This window comes from Vespula vulgaris, chromosome 3 (assembly GCF_905475345.1).
Source record: "Vespula vulgaris chromosome 3, iyVesVulg1.1, whole genome shotgun sequence".
Classification (NCBI taxonomy): Eukaryota; Metazoa; Arthropoda; class Insecta; order Hymenoptera; family Vespidae; genus Vespula; species Vespula vulgaris.
The window spans coordinates 6,264,893-6,288,276 of NC_066588.1; the positions used below are offsets into that span (position 1 = coordinate 6,264,893).

At 40.3% G+C, this 23,384-nt stretch overlaps 1 protein-coding gene across 6 annotated transcripts in view; it reads left to right on the forward strand.

Annotated features, from left to right (window-relative positions):
- LOC127062827 (transcription factor Sox-6-like) overlaps positions 1-23,384 on the forward strand; it is a 171,880-nt gene that overhangs the window by 15,847 nt on the left and 132,649 nt on the right. Inside the window, exon 1 of one of the 6 annotated variants that reach the window (XM_050991661.1) lies at positions 3,813-3,850. The exons of 4 other annotated variants lie outside the window; for them this stretch is intronic. The gene's annotated coding sequence lies outside the window, so the exon portion shown is untranslated. Of the gene's footprint in view, positions 1-3,812; positions 3,851-23,384 lie in introns of those variants that run through there. One more of the 6 variants, XM_050991660.1, reaches the window with a different exon arrangement.

Below are 23,384 nucleotides of genomic sequence, written 5' to 3' on the forward strand. Positions count from 1 at the left end.
TCATTCATATCTCATCTTCGTGTAAAAGATTTAAGATCGGATTATTTTCATCCTATCGATCTTTCGATTGAATTATCGAGCAAGAAAAAACGGTACCACGGTTGGACGACGAACTTCAAAAATGAAAAGACAATGTCGAGTCGGTGTCAAGAAAAAGATCGATTTTCAGGAAGTTGATTCTTTATAAATCTGAGCGATCACAGGTACCTACCTACCTACCTACCTACCTACCTACCTACCTACCTATCATGAGACACGAACTGAATGAACGCAACTCGGGAGCGATCGGTTCGTTCTTGCTCTCTCATGCCTGGAGGAAGGAGATGGTGAGGAAGAAGCGCAAGAAGAAGAACAAGAAGAAGGAGAAGAAGGTTTGGAGCTACGGGATGGACAGGAGTCTGTAAGGGTATGAGAAAGAGGTAGGGGAGGGGAGGTAGGAGGGAGGGAGAGATAATACTAGCGCGACCGCCTTAAAGCGTGCGTACTCGCGGCTTAAACAGCCACGGCAGCAACAGCAGCAGCAGCAGAAGCAGCACCATGAGTAGCAGCCGCAGCATCAGCATCGGCAGCAGCAACGGCAGCAGCAGCAGCAGCAGCAGCAGCAGCAGCAGCAATGGATACCCCTCTACCAGGACTTTAGGCTCTTTCTCTCTCCTCTCTTTCTTTCATTTGCTATCTTGCTTCGCCAGTGGCTAGTCTCAACAACCTTTCTTTCTCCATCTCCCTTGTCTCCTCTCCTCTCTCACAGCTTCTTCCGTGCAACAGCAGAGCATCTCACTCTCTCTCTGTCTCTCTCTTTCTTTCTCACTGTTACTCCCCACCTCATCCTTTCATCGTCTCCTTCTTCTTCGCGACTATCACACACACACACACATACACGCAAACATCCATATACACGGAACACCTATACCTCTTGAAAGATCCCTTCAGTTTTGTGCGCTACCTGGCTCTACCTTGTGGTTGTATCGTATCGTATGTAAGCTCGCGCGCTCGCGTTCATTGCCGAGGCGGGGCAAGGCGATGTTGTTCGTCCGATGCTGAATATGTACCTGGCGTCTCTACGGATGGAGTAGTCGTCGGTTAGAAGAGAGAAGGAGGTAGTTGAGAGTCCGTGTGCGTGCGTTGTCTTCTCGCGTGTAGGCACACGAGCCCTCTCACACGTGCTCCGAGAGAAAGAGAGAGATATATGTACTGGATGAGAAAGAGTAGGATAGAGTTAGAGGCTTACTTACATGCACGCGACGAACACACACACAGACATTCTCGATTCCACGCGATCGTGAAATACACCGAGGGAAAAAGGTAGATCGAGTAGTGAGTGAGTGAGTGAGTGAGTAAGTGAGTGAGTCAGTAAGAAAGAGAAAGAAAGAGGGAGAGAGAGAGAGAGAGGGTCTGGTGTACGTGTGTGTGACATCAATGTAGGCGCGCGGCCGGTGCACAAGAGCGTGGTGTCTCCCCTCCTTCCTTAGCCACACTCCACTCCTCCTCCTCCTCCTCCTCCTCCTTCTCTTCCTCCTCCTCCTCTTCCTCCTCCTCCTTCTTCTTCTTGTCCTCCTCCTACCGCGCTCGGCCTCTACCTCCTTCTACCTGCCGGCCCAGGCCGACACACATGTGTATGTGTACCTTGGTCTTCAGTGTAAGATCTGAACCAGCGGAGAACGCACGGCTATTGTTATATCATTATCATTGTCATCGTTCGTGGCCGTTCGCGCCGGTTCGCGTCTCCCAATATAGAGAACGTGTCGCACCGATTTTCGTGAGGGCACGCGTGCTTTTTAAGTTTTAAGAGCCAAGAACTGGAATTTATTCATCATCATCATCATCATCATCATCATCATCATCATCATCATCATTCTCCTCCTCCTTCTTCTCCTCGTCACATTCTTTTTCATTTTCTTTTTTTTCCCTCTTCCTCTTTTTCTCATCCTCTTTTTTTTTTCTTCTTTTTCTTCTTCCGAGTACGCCGGAAACCGCGAGAAATCGGCTCGCGCACGCGCGAAAAAACGCGACGAAGCTCGTCGCCGTCATCGTTCTTCTCGTGCACACGCTTCGCGATCGGCAGCGCGCGCACGCGCGCGCGCTACCTCGCGTGCGCTCGTCTCTCTTTGGTGAACGCATGTCGTCAGCGCCGACAGCTATCGTCCTCTCTTGACTGCTGTGCTGGTACTGCTGCTGTTACTGTTGCTGCCACCTTCTTGAATCGACCTCGAGGGAAGGTCGTGCAAAGAGGATGATGGGGTTGCCGATATTTTCTCTCTCTCCTCCCTCTCTTGTCTGACTCTTTTCTATTCTGACTCTCTCCTTATCTCTCTCTCTCTCTCTCTCTCCCCCTTTACCTCTATCTCACGTGCACACAACGACGGATCTTCTAAACAACACAACATCGAGCGAAAAAAAATACGAGCGAGTGAACACGTGTCGGAGACATCATCATTATTTGTTTGTTTGTTTTTATTCCTCTTCTTTTTCATCTTCTTCGGTTTTTTCTTTTCTTTTTTTTTTTTTTTGTTTAGTTATACGTATATTTAAATTTGACATATTTTAATTGATCTATCGATCGAAGAAAAATAGCGATCGAAGTATGTAAATGCATACGTATACACGCACATATAAATATATATATATATAAACGTACATATATCAGTGAAGTGTCGTGTCACGACTCTTTCTTCCGGAATCATCGTTGTCGTCGTCGTTGTTCGCTCTCTTCGACGAGAGACGAGAGTTTCGGAGGATCGCGCGACCGGTTGTTGCGCTTCTCTCGCGGTTTATTTTCGTCTCGGAGAAGGACGTCGACTCGTCGATCAGGATATCAAGGGGGGACGACTCGATGACGGGGAGGAAAAGGAGGAGAACTCGAGACCCGACGGACACGAGGAGGGCAGGATCGATCGGAAGGAGACTACGGCTGACGCCTAATTAAATCGATTAGACTTTGGGGTTAATTGTTCTGGAACGCCAGCTCGCTCTCACACAGACCCGTTACAACCTCCGTCGTCGTCGTCGTCGTCGTCGTCGTCGTCGTCGTCGTTGTTGTCATCTCCATAGTGCTTACTGTACATCTCTCCCTATCTGTTATTTATAAGGAGAAAAAGGATCGAACGATGTACTCGAAAACGTGAGCTCGTGTTACGCTACGAAGAAGAATAATACATGGAATAAAGAAGAATTTGTTGATATTTTCGCCGGACGAATGCATCAGTGTTTTCTATCTTCTTCTTTCTTATCCATCGTCTTTGGCTCGCTAACTCGATCGCATTTTTCTCTTTTCATTCAGATTTCACGGATATAAAGAGTGTAACGAGTGATGTGAACGACGCGAGTGTTGTTTTGAAGAAAAACGTAGAAAATCACTTTGTCTTTACACACACACACACACACACATACACACACATATATTTATATATATATATATTTATATACATCTTTCTCTCTCACACTCTTTCTCTAGTTCGATCGCAGTGGTGTCATTTCGGAAATCAGTCGTTTTTGATTACACGTATAAAGTGCCTAAGCAAGAAGGATATTATTCGACCGATTTAAAGCACTCTACTACAAACGGAGAACGATCGAGCACTCTCGATCGACATAGAAACACGAAGGAGCGTGCGCGATCTACGCTTGCGGAAGTTCGTTCGAGTCTCTGCTCGAAGCTATCGTGAAACTAACACGACGAGAGAAGAACGTCACGAAAGAGGACGACTAACGATAACCTCGCGCTGGAATAATCGACGTCAACGTCATCGATCTCATTGCGAAAAACTCCGACGATCGTAATGACGACGCGCGCTCCTTCAAACACCGAACGACGACGCTTCCTTCGTGTGGAAACCGTCTCTTCAAATTGACGGTAAGTTCGAGACATTCATCGAAATTCAAATTGATTCGTACAAACTGTAGATATATACCTATAATATTTTCTTTGATATCATAAGTCTTCAAGAAAGACAAATATTTATTCGATCGATTATTTAATCGATATTAATTAATTTTATTTTTATTTATCGAGAGTAAATAATAAGTCAAGAGAATCGATCTAAGAATATTACGCGTCTTGTGTAATATATAAAAATTTTTTGGGATAATATCTTCCACGTTGCTTATTGGGCGAATAATAGATTAGAAAAAGAAGTCTCTCTCTGTATTTTTTCGTAAAATTATTTCAATATTCGTAGACTAATTTATACGGATTAGAGGATTCCAACGTCGTATTAAACAAAAAAAAAGAAGGAAAAGAATATAGATATTGATTGAAGTTGGAATAAAAGAGCTCGCAATGTCGAGAAGAGAGTAAAGCCAGCAGTTTGTACAATGTCGAGAGAACATAAAAGCATTCTTTCTAGCGAGCAGAAAACGTTTCTATCTCACTTTGGTACTGGCATTCCCTTGTAGCGGATCCAACTCGTCCAGACTCTTCTTAAAACTTATCGCACGCGATAACCGGCAAAAGGGACGATGCCATCGTCGAACGAAGGGAGGAAGGTCGTTACGGCACGATACCTGGATTCACCTAATTATCGAGAAATGCCAAGCCGAAGAGCTTGGAATTCGCGCGAGCTAGTGTTCCGAGAATAAGAGATGCCAAGCTTTTATTTTTGTTGTCTTTTCTTTTCTTTTCGTTTTTTCCGTATAGTAAGAAACAATGAGAAAGATGGAAGAGATAGATGAGAAGATAAATCGATTATATAGTTACGTATCTAGTTGAGTAAGATTATCCAGATAAAAATCTTCGATATGATTAAGACGCGTAAGAATTAGCTATAAAATAACAAGATAAATGTCTAACGTGATAGAATTAATTTCAAGTATGACCAATTAACGTTGCGCTCTGGCACACGTGCCATACGTGAAGTCTACGAAATACTATAACATATTCTCAAACCAATATACCTACGTTAGTACATATATACCTATGTTAAAATCATTTTAGAGAGGAAACTTAGGTTGGTATACTTAAACGTGACTCGGATCACCGTAGTATCGGCGTCCTCGATCGAGTAAATTTTTCTAACAGTTACCATGGAATATTTCCTTAGAGGGATAATACGATTTCGTAGGCTGTATACAAACGATATCTTCTCAAGTTCTTTAGCAACTAACCTCGCCTTTTTCAACAGTCGAAGAGAGAATGAAAAAAAGAGACAGAGAGCGACAGAGAGAGAGAGAGAGAGAGAGAGAGAGAGAGAGAGAGAGAGAGAGAGAAGTCGTGGTTTCTCGCAGTGAATTCGAAGCCGAGTTGCGCTTCGAAAACGAAACGATAAATCCTTCGATTGTCGAACGTCGATAATCGTTCGGCGGCTTGCGAGAGACGTTGTGTGTTGTGTGTAGACAACACGGGTGGAACAAGCATCGTCCGAGGCCGACACGCCGGTTATCGGGCGCACGTGATCGCGCGCGAACGTTCGCCCGCCTTCACCCGCTTTCTTCCTCTCTCGGATGCGAAAATATCGCGAGCGTCGTTCGGTCGGTCACGTTTGTAACGTAACGCGCGCGTTGATCTTTCTCCCCTTTTCCCTTCTTATTCTCGCGACCTCGTCGAAAGAAAACGGTTTATCCGTTGGAGAGCTTTCGGCCAAAAAAAAAAAAAAAGAAAAACAAGCACGAAATTTCAATAATTTAAGTCAAAGTTAATTACATAAATTAAATAGTATCCTTCGGCTTTGATTTTCGAGCTGTCAAAAGTAATTAATGATCGGAGTAGAACTCTATTTACTTTAAAAGATACTGTATATATGTGTGTGTGTATTTGATCTTTTTTCAATACAGATGTTAGAGCATCGAAAGGAAGATGAAACTGTTTGGCATTGTTCGATCTCGACTCGGAGGGTGGGCTCAACGCCTCGAACAAAATACCGTTCCGCGTCGTAACGCTCGAGAGTTTGGCGAGACGCGCGCTTTTTATAGACTTCCGGTGAGCGCGCTTAAATCGAGCGTAACGCCGATACTCGTCCTCGATCCTCATAGTCCCCGACCAATCGTAAGAATCTCTCTCTCTCTCTTTCTCTTTCTCTGTGTCTATCTCTATCCTTCTTTCTATCTCATGATATTCTTTTGAAATTCACCAAGTATTTTCCAACCTCTCGAAAAGAAGATAAAAACGAGTTAGACGAGCTCTAGTCGTTGTAATTTTCTAGTACTTCTTCGCCATTTTTAATCCTTCTTTATATAATATCTTATACCTAATTACAGTAATAAAATAAAATACGTTGCTTTATACGACTTATTCGTTCACATAAGGATAAGATACCGATCCGATAACTATCCGATAACGAAGCGACAAAGTACCGTTTCTATCGAGGATGTTAATAAGAATTCCTCACCCCCACGATAATCTTTTCTCCTTTTTTTTTTTTTTTTCTTCGCCCTCTCCACGTGAATTGTCTCCCGATAGGAAAAAACGAGTGTGAGAAAGGAGCAACGCAGCAGTTGCTCTTCGTAAGATACATCAGTATGCCTGACGCAATAAATTATTAATCAAAGCTCGTAATTATACGTTCCTAACGTGGCTAAGAATTCCATGGTATGTATATCCAGATAGATAGGTAGATATATATATATAGAAAGAGAGAGATCGAGAGAGGAAGAAAGAAAGAAAGAGACAGCATGCCGGTGGGCGGTCGATAGACCCGCTGGTATTACTCGCGCGTTACTCGCTCGAGAGTGGACGTGGTCGCTCAGTGGCCACTCTAATAGACGAGATGAGCGTTCTCGTATCGAAGCAATAAATCAAAAGCGTTTCGCGCTCGGCTTTCGCGGAGGTGGACGACTTCGATCGTCTTTTTTTCAAACGAAGGTGCGACTCGTTTACGTTATCTCGATCTTTCCAGGATCATTAACGTTCGTCCTTCCTTTTTTCTTTTTCCTTTTTATTATTTGTTGTCCCTTTTTTTTCCTTCTTCTTCTTCTTTTTTCTTATCACACATTTATTATTCCAAACGCGATCGTGATTTTATCGAACGAGAGAACATTTTTTCGAATCGATGAAAATAATTTTTAATTACATGTTTTTTTCTTCTTTTTTTCTTTCTTTTTTTTTTCTTTTACATTCTCTTAGAAGGTAAATGTTAAAAGTACTTGTTATAGTTAGGTATAGTTAGAATGATATGTCTTACCAAACAGATAGGCTTCCACTTTTAAACGGCAATATTTTTTACTTAAAAGGATTCCGGACTGTCCCGAATGATTTGGGGACTGCGCGGTAGTCGAACTGCCGCTTTTATATTGCGCACACGGGAGGAGACAGTCCAATTAAGGGCGCATTTGTATACTTAAGTGCATCCGATATCGATGCATAAATCCAATGGTACGATCGACGATTTACGGCGTTGGCGAATATCGTAAAACGTCCGACGCGTAGAGATATGCGAGAACGCTCGAAAAGCTGGGAGGAGGAACGGGGGGAACCGTTCTTCTTAGAAATCGACTTCGTACATACGTACGTGTGCTTTATTTTCTTTTTTTCTTTCTTTCAATTTCTTCCTTTTCTTTTTCATTTCTTATTTCCTTTTTCTTTTTTTTGTTTTTTATCCCTCTCGATGATTAATCAAACGCGTACGAAATTGGTTCGAATTCGTTATCGACGTCCCGTATTTCAATTTCGCTAATGACGCTATGTCTTTTTCGAAAGAAAATCGATGGATCGATAAAAGAGAGACATTCTATATATTTCATCGTTCGTTAATCGTAAGTAAAATTCTAGATTATTAGAAGTTACCTAGGATAAAATCTTTCTAAACGTGCGGTTAGGTAGAAAGGTGCGTTCGCGTTCGCTCTCGAAAAGTAATATTTTAATTACGACGAATGGCCGCACGAGTATTACGTTGCTGTTAGCTGCTACTGTTGGTTGTGTGTAATGATGATGATGATGCTCGTAGTGGTGGTAGTGGTAGTAGAAGTAGTAGTAGTGTAGTTAGTAGTAGTAGTAGTAGTAGTAGTAGTAGTTGCAGTAGTAACGCCGGTGGTTAGGTGCCAGCAACGAGCAATAACGTAGCACTTTTTTCACGCTTTTCATTCGGTCTCGTGCGCATACTTTATGCACCTGCGAATATTCTAGGGTCAAGAGAGAGACAGAGAGAGAGAGAGAGAGAGAGAGAGAGAGAGAGAGAGAGAGAGTTGGTTTACAGGGATTATTGTAAGGTGCCCGCGGCTTAATGAGTTTCAAGTCATATTCCAGAATCTTGAGGAGATTTAAAAGTTCAGTGGTCGTAGCAAGCTCTCCTCTCCATTTCGCTCTCTCGTTCGTTGGCTTTTTACGTCTCGTCTTTTGTAAAAAAAATTGCCAAGAGCAAGGAGCTACGGCCGTCTATCTTCTTACGATCGACAGTTAGCATCGATAATGTTTAATGATAGATGAAAGGTTCTACCTAACGGCTATCGATATATTCGCTCTCTCCTGTTGATGTCTAAGAATTTTTGTCGGACTTTTCCTAGAATCTCAACGTCCTTTTAAATCTGTTCGGAAACGAGATACCACGATCTCTCGGTAGATAAAGTTTATTATTAAATCTGTCGAAGGAGACGATGAAATATCCGATGAAAGGACTATGTTAGTGATCGAACGAACGAATGAAAGTAGCAGTTTCTCTATTTCATTTATGTTAGATACAAGCATAATAAGCATAATCGATAAGATCTACTCGTTTATTTTCTATGCCAAAGTGTAAAATTTCAAATGGAGAAAATGGTACAAAATTTTCATGTGACGCGAAAGAGATATAATAATAATGATAATAATAATAATAATAATAATAATATATTTAGTACATACATATGTATGTAGATATTATAAGAAGAAAAATGAAAGAAAAAGTAGAAGAAGAAGAAGAAGAGAAGGAAGAGAAGAGAAAGAAGTCGAGGTGACATCTCCGACGTAGATTTTAGCCGCAAAGCTCGGCCCTCGCGCCGAACCAACGAAGGGTTAAACCCTTTACGCGCTGCGTCACAAAGGAGAGCGAGTTTACAGCCCTTGTAACACGAGTTGCACCCTCTCTCTCTCTTTCTCTCTCTCTCTCTCTCTCTCTTCCCCCTCTGTCTCTTCCTCTCTCTCTCTCTCTCTCTCTCTCTATCTCTTTCGAAAGGAGAAACTGGGATGTAAAAGAGAACAGAAAGAGAAAGAAAGACGGGCCTCTGGTTCAGGTACACTTCTCTTGTCGTAAATCTTCCTCGCTTGTTTTTTCGCATCCTTCTTGACGATAAGGCATTGAGTTACCTTCCTCGGCCGCGTAACGGAAAGTCGTGCCACGGATCGTTCCGATGCGTTAAGAGCTCGTAAACGTTCGAAAATTCAGCTTTAAAAGCGTGCCGTATTTACTTTGCGTTTAGTGTCTTTAATACGGGAGCCGTGCATGATGGAAGAAGATAAAGAAGAAAAAGGAGAGGTGAAAGAAAAGAAAAAGAGACAATCACTTAGGAAAAAACAGTTTTCTTTCCTTTTATATAACAACCATATTCTATACAACAATATCTTCGTTTCGTTATTATTTTCAGATCTTGGCGTAGAGATAATTCGTATACTTTTTCAAACGAAGATGATTCGCGCGTTCGATCCACCGCCAGCTAAAGATCTCTATCAATTCTCTCTCTCTCTCTCTCTCTCTCTTTTTCTCTCTATCTATCTATCTTGAAAAGGAACATCGTCGATCCATTAATCGTATTCCGTCGATTCTCAACATCGATTTCGTGCGTATCTCGTAGCGCGTATCGCTCTTTGCTTCGTCGTTGCTTTGTTTTCGAAGCATGAACGAGTATAGTATAGGCGAACGGTTTTTCTTGCGCAAAACTTTTCAATCGATCGCGAGATTATTATTCGAATACTCGTTCTCGCGTGTTCTACGATAGTTTCAATCTTGAGATGACGAGAATAACATCGGATATATATATATATATATATATATATATAAATTTTATAATTTGTTTTTAAATATCTCAGATTCTTATCTTTTTACTTCTTTTTTTTCTTATTTCTTTTTTTTCAAATGAAATATATTATTGATATATAATGCGCGATAAATACGAAACATATTGACGCGAAAAAAAAAATTAACCTCGGATAAGTGTAAATCGTTGGTAATTAAAATTCAAAATACTTGGCGTGACTAATCACTATGTGAATTGGCCAATAAAAAAGAAAAAAAAAAGAGTAGACATCGCGATTACATAATGATATTAATTATCATGAGATAAAAGCGGATGAATAACAGAAGACACGTGTTAAGGGAAATTCGAAAAAAATAGAAAGAGTGCTCACACCAGGCGAACTTTATTATTGCTTATTACTTAGTACGAACGCGTACGCATATAACTACACGTATGTATATATACCTACACTAACGTTAGAGACCACGCAACGTCTAGCTTTTGCGAAACAGGTGGTTTTATCGAATGGAAGCTGCTTCGAGAGCACAATGAGAGTTGTCTCATTGCGGAGCATAATCCGTCTTCGTATGGAACTCTCGCTTCCAGTTCGCCTTGGCATGGAAAATGCAGGCGCGCGCTCGGCCTAATAGAGTCCTTTGTTTAAACCGAACCCCTATTATCGCTGCCGGGCATCCGGCCAGGCTCTCTCGCCTTTGTGAACAATGTCCGAACGAGCCAGATACCTACTTGTCCAGCTTATTATCACGCTTTTCGATCCGATCTCGTCAAAAGGTATGATCTTATCTTTCTCGAGAATCGGAGAAAAAGATGTCGAGGGTATTCGATTTTTCTTCATCCGTTTAACTATTGAATTTACCATTGAAAATTTAATCTATGTCATTCTTTCTTCTTTCTACAATTTCTTTTCTTTTTATTTTTTTATATTTCTTTTTTTTTCTTCTTTTTTTGTTTATTTTAAGACTTTTCGATGCGATCGATTTAACTTATATTTTCCGTTCATTCAAATAAGTTTTTTAGGTCATTAATAAAACATTTGTTCACATTAATACATGTTAATTACAGGATATTTGTACAATGTATCATAAGTAGGCATTTTGTATTCGTTCTTAATGAGTATCTGATTAATGAATGTGCGGTCACGTGGAAAACTTGCAGAATGGAACATCGTTCTTTGCTCAGTTAGTATACAATGTATTTCATTTCCACGGTGTATAGCACGAAAACAGAGAGATATTATCCATGAGGGTGGCTTCGAGGACGTAGGTGAAATCAGTCACGCGTTTCTAATAATTTGACTTATTAAGAAAACTCAGTTGGAGTTATTTGAGAAATAGTTAATAGTCGAAGTTACATGATTATCTCCTTCGCCTACTTGAAAATAATAATCGAATCGTTCGTAAAAGAGAACGTGTCTGTTTTGCTAATTCAGAGAGATTATTTCAATAAATAATTGTCATTTTATGTAAATTTCTTTTTATTTTATACTAATATAGTGTTTATATCACAATAAAATTTGTCTCTCTCTCTTTCTCTCTCTCTCTCTCTCTCTCTCCGTCGTTCATTCTTTTTTCTAACTTTTCGTTTTTACGCTTTCCACACAGCATCGCCAACGTGATTTGTACGCGTAGAAAATGTGAAAGGTGTTATATACAAAATAAGCATCGAACGTAGAACGAGACGTAGAGCTCCGTTTGCGTCACGCGTGGATATATACTGCCCGGTGGCGAACAGGTTCTCGAAACTTATTCTGTAATTTCGATGTCGAGTCCATACTTTCTAGGATTTATATTTATTTTATTATACGATTATTCATAGATGGAATTCTCGTAGAATTGTGAATTGATCTATCGATCGATCGATACTACATACCTAAGTAAAACAAAACAAAACTATTAGAAGGCTTGTAGAAAATTTTCTTATTAATAGAAAAATTTCTTACTATTTTTCGACTATCCATCCCTTTCTCTTTCTCTCTCTTTCTCTCTCTCTCTCTCTCTGTCTCTCTCTTTAATGAAATAATCAACGATATAACTTTTTCGCTTTGAATAACAAAATAAAAAGATTCCAAAAAAACAATAAGAAAGATCTATTATAAATTATATATGGATGCGATATATATAAATATATAAAATATGCGCATGGAAATACACACACACGTCCCTGCATGTTCTTTTTCGAGCGATGAGACGGTCATTGACCTTCGTGGCTGCAAAGATTATAACGCCCATTCAAGAGTGAAGAAATATCAAGGAAATCGGTTGTTGTTGTTATGCGTCGACGAATGTTAATCGCGATTATTCGATGAAGAGAAAGAGATCTTCCAAAAGAAATATAAAGATAAAAAGATAGAGAGAGAGAGAGAGAGAGAGAGAGAGAGAAAGAGGAGTGGGAGAGAGAAAAAGAAGATAGGAGGGGTTGCCGGCGCTTTTCTCTTTTCTTTTACTCTTTACCGAAGAACGAGGCTTTATAGCGGCAATATGGGCCCAGGAATTCCGAGGCATTTGTCGGTGGAGTTAATACAGGTGGAGAAGGAGAGGTAGAAGAGGGGACGAAAAAGAGAAGGAGAAGGAGGAAGAGAAGGATGAGGAGGGAAGAGACCGCAACGATTGTCGTAACGAAACAGGCTCTTCTCGTTTCGTCGTCCATCCTTCCTTCCTTCTCCCTCTTTTGGATCTCGCGTCGCTCTCTCTAGAAGAGATCGTCCCTCGTGGTGTGTTCTCTTGTGAGGCCCGTGTTCACTGGAAACACGAAAGGTTTCTCTCGTGAAAAGAGATCTGACTCTCTTTCTCTCTCTTTCTCTTACTCTTTCTCTTTCTGTCTTTATCTATCCATCTATCTATCTCTCTTTTTTCTCTCTTGGATGGGAGGTCGGGTGTATCATCGAAAAGGGGGTGAAGAAGAACGACGTCGTGGCACCAAGTTTCAAGTGGGGAAAGAAGGATTGAGGGGGGAGGGAGGAGGAAGAGGAGGAAGAGAGGAGGGGCCACAGGGCGGCGGTGGGCCTAATTAGTCAGGGATATATCTGGAATCTCATGGAGGCTGAGTTTTGTAGGCCTCCTTCAGTTTTATGTACGCAGGCGGATTTCTCTCGTGGATTAGCATACAAATCGATTTAAACTCGAGATAAATAGCCACTCAAAGGCTCCTCACACGGAGCCGACTTCGAGCATTATCTTGTCCACCGACGAGATTAACGCTTAATGCTTTATACTTTACAGCCGAGGAGTCCCCCCGCTCGCGAACAGTTTTCTTTCTCTTTTTCTTTCTTTCTTTCTTTCTTTCTTTCTTTCTTTCTTTCTTGTTTTCTTTCTTCCTTTCTTTCTTTCTTTCTTTCTTTCTTTCTACGTGTGTAACTCTACGCGTGGATATACGCCTATATACGCTCTCTGACTGGTCCCCATAGTACCTGCGTTTTGTCGTGACACCGTCGAAAATCTTTTATTCTCGTGGTCCTTCTTTTTTTCTATCCCTTTCTTTCTCTCTCTCTCTCTCTCTCTTTTTCCTTCCTTCATCCCATCTTACTCTCTCATTCGCCTTCCCGTCGTTTTCTCTTCTCCGCTCGGACAAACTCGTTTTCGATTAATCGAAACGGCAGGTTATCGTTCGAACGGTACCGACCTCTCGACGGAGGATCACTTTACACTTTACACCCCCGATGGATTTCACGGGAGTACCTGTATTCTCGTCGTTCACAACGCCGCACGCTATTGACTGCTTATCCACTTCGTCGATAGACGATAAACTTAATCTCTCTCTCTCTCTCTCTCTCTTTCTCTCTCTCACCCTCTTTTTATGTCGATTTCTCCGCTCATGCGGAAATGGAATGTCTCTACGTGTAACGCGACTAACGCGCCAGGTATAAACGATTTTCACGAGAAAAAGAAAAAAAAAAGAAATAAAACACCGAATCGAATACTTTCTTCGGTTAAACTTACTTTATCCCCTTGTCTCTCTCTCGTTCATCTCTTTTTTTCTTTCCCTACGAATTATTCCGTCTTTACGATGGTACTGAAGTCATCATCGATTTGCATCTTACCGCCTTATATTACGATCCGTTACGACTTAGCGCGATGTGTCTCCGAGCGAGTCTTTCCCGTCGGCAGGAACGAGTTTTCAAGACTCGCGCGAATGACTCGTCGCGAATGCATAAACTTCCTTGCGTTTTACGCGAGAACGTTTTGACTATTCATGATCGCTCAAGGTTTTGAATAGAGCGAGAAGTCCATGGACCGGTCATTAACGGGCTTCCTTTACTCCCTCCCCTCTCTTCTACTTACCCGTCGCTAAAAATCATGTCTCTCTTCGGCACACATATCTTCACGTGCGTTAGTGTATTTATCTCCGAGAAGAAGATTTGAAGATACACTCGTGTCTTACTACCTACCCAACTTCCACCTTCTTCTCGTGCTCGTTAATCCACGCCATTTTATACTAATTTATACCGTTACGCGCCTCCTATGGGGCCCCGTCATTTTTAATTGGCTCTTACGCAAACATATAAATTAAGACGTCGAACGATCGTTTTTCTTTGATTCAGCTTTGTTCATCCATCAATCGTAATGAGGTGTGCGACTCGTGCACACATCCTTCGACGCATCTCGATGGACCCATCGAGTCCTTTTGCCACTGTTTCTACTGACGCTGTTTCTCGTTACATCTCTCTAACTACCTCTCTACCTAGAAGAATCATCCGACCGGCTTTCGCCGGGAAACGTATTATTTTCGTTCCGCGATCCAGCTGCGAGCTGTAAATCTTCCCGATCGTAAAACGTTCGATTTGAAGCTATCGTGAATTTGTATAATTCTGAACTATGCACTGTCCTTTGACAGAGATCGTTGTAATCAATTGAAATTCGAAATCCACGATGGACGGAATGCTAATTTCTTTCCTTTTTTTTTCCCCTCTCTTTGACGAATTTACGATCATTCGATTGACAGGTAATAATTTTTAGTAGCAAAGAAATTCATATAAATCGTAGTATTAAATAATTGATTTCTGTTTAACATAACTTCACGGTAATATAATTTAATTGGATTAATTATAGTCCGACGAGATGACCTATTCGATCTTACAGATATTACATGAAAGAGACGAAACGTTGTCGATGAGACAATGTCACTGAAATAAAAAAGAACAAAAATTGGACGCTAATCGATTGCTTATAACTCAACTAATTAATAAAAATCATCGGAACGTAAAACTAAAAACAAAAAAGGGGAGGTCTACGCTTTGTTGCAGGAATGAACGAAGGCGATGTTATCGCGTGGTCACGTTTACGCACGCTAACGTAGTGTTATTAATCAGAAGTCGTTAAGAAGCTATCAGTGTAATTGTTTAATGCTTGCCAGGACAATGAGAAGGCATTAGTTTGCGTGATAATCGTGCCTGTAGGAAAGGCAAGTTGCGTGAGTTCGTTGTTTATTTTCGCTTTACGTGGCCCGTTTAACGATAGCAACTCGAGATATAAGACCAATCCGTGCTTTTTCCAGCGAAACGAGACTCATACGCTATCGTCGAGCTCTTTAACTCCCTTCGCATTCCAATTATTTCTCGAATAGTTCCACGCAAGTCTTTACTACTCTTTCTTCCTCTTCGAATTCACTCGATCGTGATAAATAGAAAATTGTACCCCATTGACAAATAGAACCTTATTTAATTGAACACGAAATTTCCAATATATGAAATATTTAATAGCAAGAAGTAGAACTATTGTTTTCAAAGATAAAAAAATCGAAGAGCTATCTCGTGACGTTTTAACGAAAAGAACAAAAAAAAAAAAAGAAAAGAACAAGAAAAAGAAAGGAAAGAAAGAAAAAAAGAAGAGATTGGAGGAAGAAACGTCGTTCGATGGACGTCTCGATGGGTATTCGACGGATTCGAAGGAAGGATCGGTAAAACGCATCTCGATCACCCGTCGAGATAATAAAGTCGGTTGGAAGAATTATCGAGGGCTCCACGAGACTCGCCGAGCAGCCGGAAAGAGAGAAGAGGTTCCTCGTGCAAGTGGGCCACTCGTGAAACGGATGAGCAGGTGAGCGGGCGTAAATCAGGGTGGACTTAAGTCACGTCGGTGGTGCGGAAAGGAAAGAGAAAGACAGAGAGAGAGAGAGAGAGAGAGAGAGAGAGAGAGAAGAGATAAATAGATAGATAGATAGAAAGAGAGAAAGAGAAAGAGAGAGAGAGAGAAAGAGAGACAGACAGACAGACAGAGAGAGCTCTGCCCAGTAAAACGAGATTGAGAAAGGAAGAAAGAGAGAGAAAGAAGGAGAAAAAAGAAGAAGAGGTGGGATTGGAAGAACTCCGATGCTGGAACAAGACCAGCTGCTGTCAACGAGGTGCCCGGCGAATCGCCAGATTATTACGCGCAGCATCCATGGACCACAGCCGACTTCTCTACTTCTCTACAAATCGACTATATGGCGAACAAGAGAAACGATGTCGAGTCGAAAAGTGCGTGTATTATTGTGAACGAAGTGTTCTTTAGTGTTCTCTTGTAGATACGTTACCTACACATCCCTATGAACATATGTAAAGGATGAATGAATGGTAAAGCATGAAAGTTATAAAATATGATAGTGTACGTATACGTGACGGTATATATGGAGATATATGTAAAATTATAAATGTATATACCGGTTTAGCGGAAAATGCATATTGCCATATTTGGGAATACGGGAAATTATATAAATGGTGAGATTGTGAAGTGTCAAGAATCGTTTATTACATTTTTGTATTGTTTATTCTTTTTAAATTACTCCTTCGTAGAATTCGTTATCCGTGTGTACGAGGATGGGATGTACATAGATAGGATAGAGATAGGATACACATAGAAACGATAATAGAATCATGCTCGTTCGGTACTCTTTACGGCGCTAAACTTTTATTATTCCTTGCGATAAACCAGCGAGAGCCGAGTACTTAAATACCTACTACCCCGGACGTAATTCCCAACGTACGTATGTACCTACTTGTGTTTCGAAGAGAGCGTTACTTTACGTTCGAAAGTACGTTCGTTCTTCGATGGAACAATTTTATCGCTTTCGACGGATAAAAGCGTGAGATCGTTGCAGCGTTACGTCATTCGTACCTGCTACGCTCGTAAAGTCAGTAAAATATCAAATGCCTGTACTATTGCTGTTAATAATAATCGGACGATGATCGAGTACCCGACTAGACATCTAAATTTATTATTATTATAGGTATACTCTTGAGTTCTTCGCTAATCGCATAGCGATTAGAAAGTAATGGAGATTCCGAAAAAAGAAAAAAAAAATAAGATTGATACGAGATTCGATAGGAAGATGTAACAAGGATTAGTCTTTTACTATCGTAACGAACGACGAGTCTAATTAGATAGACTGTAATATTCGCAAAGAGATACATGCGGCATTATGGCGAATGGTCCACGTTTCTCGATCTCCCACGAAGTTTCTACACGGTTTCGATCAAATCGTCGATCGACGCTTGACCTCTCATGTGGCAGACACATCAGAAAGAGGAGGACACATAAGTAATCCTCGTCTTCTTCTTCATCTTCGTCTACGTTTCGTTTTCACCTTCGCCTTCGCCTTCGTCTTCGTCTTCGTCTTCTGCTTCACCGACTTTCGATTTAATACGAGAACGGACGATCCGGGAGCCTGATGCCAGATCGGTAGAAACCGTGCCGCGGCTAATAAATCTCCCTGAATACATTCCCCCGGCTGTAATGCGCTCCTCGCCAAGAATTATGTGCTATTGATAAGACATCGCGCAAAAGTGTAATTTACGACATCGTTTACGCGAGATGTAATTGGCTATAAATGAAATTGTAAAGTAGAGACACTCGTTCGTTCTCTCGTCATTTTGAGATCGTATGGACGAATCAACGAACGTGTTCCCCGTCATATCTCTAACTTTTTAATAATAATTTTACACTTATTACGAATTGACGAAGGCAAGCATTTTTCCATTAACGTTTTTCATTTCTCCTTCGTAATTATGTCGACTTCATTTGCTGCTCTATTTTATTTATTTCAATTTCTATGAATCACGATCGATAATTCTTTTTCGTTTCTCTCGAATACGTATACGTAAGTGTATATATACTTAATTAAATAAGACGATAAAGGTAAAATCGTATAGAGAGAAAAGGAGAGAGAGAGAAAAGAAAAATGTAGACCACGAGATGGTTCAAGGGCCGAACCGATACGGAGCGATTTGTTATTCGATGTGCGTGATTCGAACGTTCCTTTTGCGTGATGAAACGTAATTTTACAATTTCTCTCTCTCTCTCTCTCTCTCTCTCTCTCTCTCTCTCTCTCTCTCTCGTGTTCAGTATTACCACGTGACATCGTTGAATCGTCGCTGGAAGGTGTTGAAGCAAAAGATTCTTATTTTTTTTCGGTCCAATTCGTTTGAACGGGAAACCCTTTTGGTCAGGATGGTAATAAATCCGTATCTTTATGAAACACGATCTGACTTTTTTTTCTGACTATAAGGGACCTGCTTTTGTTCAACCAAATGACTTCAGTTTTTACCTCTCTCTCTCTCTCTCCCTCTCTCTTTATTTCTTTCTCTATCTTCATTTTCTTTTTCTTTTTTTCTGTCAATGAGATCAATGATATCAAAAAATATTCGCTTACCTTCTTCGTTACGATAAAATACTATAAAATGATAAAACCTGTTCGAAAGATCATCGAGAATCGAACGATTATTAAACGACGATAAGTATGAAAGTTTATTATCATGAATTTGATAATTAATTTATAGATTCGTGTAAATTCTCCGAGTTAATGATTCCAACTTATAGTAATAATATCTCGATGTCACGAGGGAATATCTACTGACATTAATGAATACGATTAATACGAGGCCATAGGAGTTATAGTCAATTTAAATTGATCATAAGTTCGACTAGATATTTCTGTTCGGTATTATCGGCTATTTAGATGTGATTAACTTATAGATTAATAATTATCGGTTTCCAAGCGCCGTATTCGATTTGACGGATAAAAATATAATAAACAGTCTTGGATCGAAACTTTCGTTCTTTTTTTTCTGTATAATTCGTAAGGTCGAGAAGGATTTACGTTTTTTTCATGCAATTCATAGTCGAATTCGTGTTGGTCAATCATTATCCTTAATCATCTCGGTTCTTGATATAATAATATTCCTAAATAGTTTGATATTCAGATATAGTCACATCTTGGACTTTCGAGAAAAAAAATTTAATTCAAATGAAAGTTTTAAGATTTATTCGTAAACTGATAATTTACGTTTCTTATAAATGCAATATACAAAAAAAAAAAAAAAAAAGAAGAGAAATAATCATCGACAATCAATATTGAAAATCTTTAAAATAATGTTAAATAAAAATTCGCATCCACGTCTTAATCCTTGACTTCATCTTTGAATTCATTTGTAATTTCATTAGTTTGCCTATTAATTTTAATTCCATTTCATGAATCTGATGTTTTGTCAAAACGATGATCAAAATAATACTCGTGGAACGATCATCACCTTCTTTTCTCTTGCTCCCCTTTCTTTCTCACAAGACTAAAAGGAACGTTCTGGGTTCTTCCAACGTGGACGCGAACGAGAGTCCGACCTTTTGTGGAAGCTGTTATCCCGTACTTAAGTATCTGCCGTATCCACGGTAAAGGCGTCCGACGATCCAATCTTATCGTGACGAAGGGCTTGGACTTGTCCCTGACTTTGGAACCGGGTCTCATATAAATTATCGTCACGAATTTCGAAACGTTCCTCTGTCCTCTCTCTCTTTCTCTCTCTCTCTCCCTTTCTTTCTCTTTCAGTATCCCATTCTCCATGTACGGCTTAAGCTCCTAGGAATTTCACGTATTATAATCACCTGGGAGGAACGAAGGAAGGAGATTGAGAAGGGGTCCTTCTCTAATCGTAAGAATGGTAGGGTAATCGGGACCCAAAAGTAACGATGAAACGTTTCGTAGACCTTTAAAAGAAAACGAAGACGAAGAAGACGAAGAGAGAGAAAGAAAGAAAGAGAAGAGAAGAGAAAGAAAGAAAGAAAGAGATAGATAGATAGAGATTTGCTACGTATGTATGTACGTACACGGACGACGAACTTGTGTAACCATGGACGACGACGACGACGACGACGACGACGACGACGACGACGACGACGACGACGACGACGACGACGACGATGGGCAATAAATTGTTGGCACCTACGCGCAAAAGCCACACTCTCTCGCCTTTTCCTTCTCTCTTTATCTTTTTTTCTCGCTCATACTCTCTAACGCCGCAACTCGCCGCTACGTCCGTTCGTTTCTTCCTTCCTTTCTCGGTCTCTCCTTTCTCGTTCTACACAGACGACGACTACGACGACGACAACGACCGATCACGCGCAAGACACCTTAAGACAATAACAAGGAGGATAGCTCGTTGTTAACGCACCTCTCTTTCTCTTTCTTTCTATCTCTCTTTCTCTCTCTCTCTCTCTCTCTCTCTCTCTCTCTCTCTCTCTCTTTCTGTCTATCTTTTCTTCTTTCTTCTCATTCTTACAGAGAGACTGGACGGTACCTGGACCGTGACCAATGAGAATAAATTTACGGTGGTTTAACCGAGCGTGCTCAAAGAATGGGAGTGGGAGACAGAAGGAGAGAAAGAAAGAGAGAGAAATACAGATAGAAATATAGCGAGTTGACTTTCGTACGATGTGTTTCTAGCGGTACCATTTTCGTTCCAGCTAAAGACGCGATCGGGCGAGCGTGAAATTATATGGATCGCCATGATCGTCTAAAAGGATCTTTTCTGTCATTTTCGTGCGCCTCGATGACCCCTTTCCTTTCGGTTTAACCAAATACGTGTTATTTCCGTTCTAATTCTTCCATTGTTCTTTCTTTCCTTTTGTCTTCTCCTATATTTTTGAAGTTGTGTTATTTTTTATCCTTATTTTTTATCCTTGACATTGTATTAAAAATAGAACATTGTATCGATCGATCGAATAAATTATTTTGAGAGGGCGTCGAGTCAGACTCGACATAATCATCATTAGCTCTATTTATTCTTTACGTGCATGTAAACGTTAATTAAGAATTCCGGAATGGGAAGAGGAGTATTTACTGGAAATTCAAAACGAAAAGAGTCATGGTCGCATGGCCGTCCACTCGGGACGCGCAATTATCGGACTCCTTTCTCTCTCTCTCTCTCTCTCTTTCTCTCTCTCTCTCTCTTTCTATCTCTCTTTCTCTCTTTTCTCTACCTTTTTTCTCGTGGCATCGATAGAAGAATTCGTAAAAGGGAAAAAGAACGATGGATTGAAAGCGGGAGAAAGAGAAAGAGAGAGAGAGACAGAGAGAGAAAAGAGGTAGACGAGAGCACGGAGGGTTTGAGAAAGAGAGAGAGAGAGAGAGAGAAGAGAAGGGAGGAACGAAAAGAAGAGAACCGACGTAGATGCGACCGATACCGTTAGCGGAGTCTGTAATAAAGTAAATAAAGAGCCCGCTCGACAACCTGACTCTCTCCGTTGAGGCAAGGCGCACTTTTATTTCCTTCCGTCCGTTCGAAAAAGAGAGAAGAGAGGAAAAAAAGATTTGCTTTGAGAGAAAGAAAGAAAGAATAAAAGAGAGAGAGAGAGAGAGAGAGAGAGAGAGAGAGAGAGAGAGAGAGAGAGAGAACTTGCACAACCCTAAGACCAGTCTGAAAAGGTAGTCTCCTCTGAGCTCAATACACACAGACGCAGCCACACACATAAACCTAATCTTCTAAACATTATTATTTGGAATATAGATGAGTTTTCACTCTTTTCACACTCTTCTATTTTTATTACGTTATATATATCTTATTGTAATCTATGGATTATCAACTATCTTATAACGTTCCTATATAATATATTAATCGACGATTAAGTAGATCTCCTTTCATCTTCGTTATTCTAAGAAAAACGAAGAAGATCGTGTTTGTTATCTTCTATATATTAATTAAGAAAATGAATTCGTAAGAGTAAACGAACGAAAGTCGCTATCGTAAAAGTAGATTGATTTAATTTAACGACGATAGGCTTTCCCAGTTAGAATCTGTAAAAGAAAAAGTAGCTGGGGGAATGGAAGTGGGAGGAGGTGGAAGAGGAAGAGAAGGAGGAGGAGGAGGAGAAGGAGGAGGAGGAGGAGGAGGAGGAGGAGGTGATGGGCGCGCACGTCGGATGTTCACAGAACGAAACGTTTTACTCGGCCGTTCGCCGGCAGTCTCGTCACGATCGAGCAATTTCACCGGATGCAATAAGTAAGCCATTTCCCTGAGCATTTTTCTCAGCGATCAGTCAATGACGGCTAATCCGTTGATATTATCTTTTTCTTTTTACCTACGCCTCCTTCGCTTTATTTTTCTCTTTATTTATCTCTCTCTCTCTCTTTCTTTCTCTTTCTCTCTCTCTTTCTCTTTCTCTTTCTCTTTCTCTTTTTTTCCTCGCGTTATAATTTAACGACACATCATCTAAGGATCAAGTAGAGAGAAAAAAGTCAAACGCACGGGAATTCGTTGAGTAATGACGTAACAAAGTAGTCGTTGCTACCGACGACTTCAACCATTAGAAGTCGTCGTATATCCCATATTTTTTTTCTATAATAAAACATGACGACACTTGAAGATAGGATATTATTATTATTATTATCTATTATTTATTATTATTATTATTATTATTATTATTATTATTATTATTATTATTATTAGTAGTAGTAGTAGTAGTAGTAGTAGTAGTAGTAGTAGTAGTAGTAGTAGTAGTAGTAGTAATAGTACTAATAATAATAATAATAGTATTAGTATTATTATTGTGTTGTTACTACCTCTCTTCATGCCGACGACGTTTAATAAATTATTATTCGCTATAGCTAAGATTATTTAGTCGGACGACGTCGAACGGTTAATTTATTTTCCACCATAGAAAGGTATGTAAGTAAAATCTCAGATAGTTAATTGTTTTTATCCGTAAGTTCAGTTATGCGTTTCTACTATCAACGAATGTCAGTGACACCAACCCCAAATCGTAAATTAACGCTTATTCGAATATTTCTTTCTTTTCAGTCATTACTATCGACTTTTCTCAATACCCGTCCTTTTCTAGGATATGATACTTACGTAGAACGTCATCGTACGATATTTTTCACCTTACGAGTTGAAACGAGCGACGTTTATTACGAGCTTTATCGCGACTTAACGTTCCCAATGAAAAATATGAAAACCGGTAGGGGATAGTTAAACGTGCGTTTACATGTAGAAAACAGAGAAAGAGAGAGAGAGAGAGAGAGACAGACAGAGCAAATGTCGACGAAATTCGCTCGTCTCTACGTTCGTCGTTTACCGTCGTATATACATATACACATACATATATACATACCTATATATAGATGCATGGATACGTATGTACGTGTGTATCCGTCCAATTATCAACGATACGTCGTGGCATTCGCTTCGTGGTCAGGTAAGCGCGCTGGTGCAAAACGAGGCGAGTGACGAGGGGCTTAATATCCTTGGAATAAAAATAATTTTTCTC